Source organism: Egretta garzetta, unplaced genomic scaffold (assembly GCF_000687185.1).
Source record: "Egretta garzetta isolate BGI_Z169 unplaced genomic scaffold, ASM68718v1 scaffold486, whole genome shotgun sequence".
In the NCBI taxonomy this organism is placed as follows: Eukaryota; Metazoa; Chordata; class Aves; order Pelecaniformes; family Ardeidae; genus Egretta; species Egretta garzetta.
Window position 1 is genome coordinate 1,333,724 of NW_009260126.1, and position 3,559 is coordinate 1,337,282.

Here is a 3,559-nt window from a genome sequence, read left to right on the forward strand (position 1 = left end):
GTCCTGCCCGAGGACAGGGCGGGGAGAGGCCGGGTCCCCCCGGGGGTAACGGGGAGCTGGGCCCTCGGGGTCCCCTCCCCGCCGGAGACCCCTGTCGCCTTAATTCATCACTGATTTTATTTATAGAGGGGAGAGAGCTGGAGCTGTGGGCGGGAGGGCACTTCTGTAGGCATTAACTGGCGTTATATGAATAACACTGTTGTATTTCTAGTCAATTATTAATATAACGATAGTGATAATGCAGTTAACATTAATAACATTAATTATATTTAGCAAGGGGAAGAAGCCCACTGATGTTCCGCGGCAGAGGAGGGGATGTGCGGGGCAGCCGCAGGCTTGAGCTGCCCCGGAGGAAGCTCTGGGTCGGCCCGTCCTGCCGCCAGCCACTTTGGAAACTTCTTTATTTTCCACCCCCTCCGCCCACCCTGGCAAGTCGGTTGGATTTAAATGAGAAAGTGGAAATAATTGCCAGATGTTTCAAGGGCACATCATTTTGTTGATGGTACACCTGGAGGCTACGTGTGTATGTGTGCGTGTATGTGTGCACCTGTAAGCAGAGTCACAGGTATTAACTTTGTTTCTATGAAAAAAGAAGAGAAGCCTGCATGCAATTAGGGGTGCAAGGCTCCATATCCCACCCCGAAAACCCATAACGAGCAGGGAAATCAGCAGCCAAGTCAGATAATACTTCATCCACCACCCCTCACTCATGAGTCCCCAGTCCACGGCTCACGGGTTAGTGAACAACAAAAAGCTTGGGAGACCTTCTCATACTGCTGAGACCTACAGGAAATTAAAAAGTTAAAGCTGAAGGCCATTAGGGAGAGTAAAGTATGATGCTGCCCACAACACTTAATGCTGAGCGAGTTATTGTCCAGGGTCAGAAAAGGTTGGTGATCGCTGGTCTACACATAGCCAGTAGTCTGAGCCCCAGCTCACGTTATCTCTGTACGCAACTTAAAAAAACTACTTAAATGACCCCTAAGTTTTGATTGGGAATGATATTTGTCTGCGTGCTGTGATAATTAACACAGTGCTGGCACTTCTTTCCTCTTCCACACTGTATTTGATTTTTGTTGATGTTGGAAAATAGATGGCCCGGTTGGAAATGATAACTTCAGAACGTGTCTTGGGATCATATTTAGGCAGAAGCATGTAAATGGATTATCTAGGGTAGTAATTTCTTAAAGCGTTGTAAATGCTATGATTATCTGCCTTGCTGAGATACTGATGGCCAAATTCAGGCTGCATATCAACTCTTCGGGATAAATCGCCATTCCCCTCACCTGAAAATCACTTCCCCTCCTCTCCAGCTGCCAGCATCCCACATCCTCAGGTATCTTTCCCCAACGTTTCACAATGAGTTGCCAACAAAGCTGCCAGGGTGAACTATTGTGCTTGGGGAAAGAGTAGCAGGATTTCAGGCTGGACAAGCCAGGAGGGATTATGATGACAGTGTTCTGCAGGGGACTTAGGCTGTGGGGGAAAGCCGTGGGGTTCTTGTTGGAAACCAGGGAGACGTACACCACGTTATTTCTTAAATTAATTTTACCACATATAAATTCTGTTTTAATAGAATATTCTTCATTGCGCTAAATTGAAACCAAGCATGATGCACTCATCAAATCAAAACAAGAAATGAATTTTAGGTAGGCAGAATGTATTTATTTAATCAGAAATCTAAGTCAAACATCATGTCTTGCATGCTGTGTCTTAGGAAAAGTTTTATGGGTCCATATAAGAGGCAGGATTTGTGCTTTTTTCCTCGTCTTTTATTGGTATTCTATCGGTTTTTATTACTGTCTCTGTCTAAATGGGGTCTGACTAGAATACATACGCATGCAGCTGCACAGGGGAAGGTGGAAGAACTTCTGTACCTCTGCATGCAATATATCAACACAATGCCCAATCTGCTTTTCCTGCTTTAAAAAATAAGCAGATTATTAGTCCCGTGCTCCTTATGTGCAATCTGGCATGTAAGAAGAGAAGAGGGGAACCTTTCTCACGTCTCTCCTCTGCTCAGCTGGAGGAGCAGGCATTGGGGGAAATGCCCTCTCAACTCCCCCACCCCTGTGCTTGAAGTGAATTCTGCTCAAAGGTGCACCAGATATGTTTTATTCCCTCTTATACCCCCCTAGGGTCAAGTTGCAATCCGGCCTTTTGATTTCGTTCTCTTTGGAATAGGGACACTATCGTCTTCTTGAATGCAACGTGCGATATAAATGGCAAAACATCTCAGAGAAATAATGATATCTCCAGCAACACAGTGTCCCCTGGCACTATGTTAGAGCATTAATCCAGAAACTACTCGGATTCCTGCTTACTAAACCACCGCCACCACTCAGTGGCTGCATGCACTGTAGGTTTTGCTCGTCACTCTCCATGATTTAGGGAATATTATATTAGAAAATCCATTTTGTTTTCTATGCACCATTTTGGTTATGAGACCGTACCATTCATTTGCTTTTGCTTTTCCTCCCCATGCTGAGACCAAGCACTGTGGATGCAGGACAAACAGTGTGGGAATATCAGCGGTCATTAATATTAAATACTTTGCCTTAGCAGTACAGTGGGAATGCTAATGAGGATGACTAATCTTTGAGAAACCATTTTTTCTGCCTGAAGTGGGCACTAACCAAACAACAGCTCACGTGGGGAAGGATACCGGGAAGCTGACAGAAGCGATGGATGAATTCTGTTTTCACCGTCTCTTTGCTGATTAGAATAAGCAGACAAAAATAGATACAAGAGAAAGGAAGTCTAGGGACTCTGAAAGAGATAATTAAAACTCAAATGTCTCCTGGGTAAAGGGCGGAATTTTTCTTAGATTGGGTTTTGGCAAGATCTGTAGTTCATGCTTTCTCTGTGAAAAGCACTTAACAGCTTCGTATGTATCAAGGTCACCATATTCCTTCTTCTAGCTAGCTCACATGATCAAAATGCTCCTTAACCCCAGCAGGTTATTTTTTTTGAGTGGTTTATTTAGGAAGGAAGCTAAGTGGACTAACAACCTGAGAGAAGAGAGGGACTTTGTCTACAAGGAGAGGGGGGTTGGAGCAGCCACCCGGAGCATAGTACAGAGAGTGCAAGTCAGAAGTGTAGAAAGAGTTTTTTGCGGCCACATGTTCCAGCATTGATGGCTTCTTCCTCAGCAGCAAGAATTCTGGGTTTGCATTTCTCAGCTGTCTTTCTCCAACCCTACACAGGTGGTGGGAGGACAGGCAAAAGGGACAAGGCAGGGAACGATGCAAGAGCTACCATCCTCTGAGAGAAATCCTTTTTACCACAAAACAGTGCTCAGGGGAGCTGCTTTAGAGTGCAAGCTCCAAACGTAGCACTTTGAGCTCAAAATCCTCTAAAAGGAACAAAACCCAGGAGTGGAAAATTCGTGATAGAACATCCTCAGAGTGAGTGGACTTGGACAGAAAACATGATACAGTGATGAGAGTGAGTTTAAAAAATGATTGTTTATCACAGAACAACAGGGGATATCTATGGCGTATTTAATACGGAACCTTAATCCTCATGTGTGCCATCTATCTCTATTACACATTCTTTC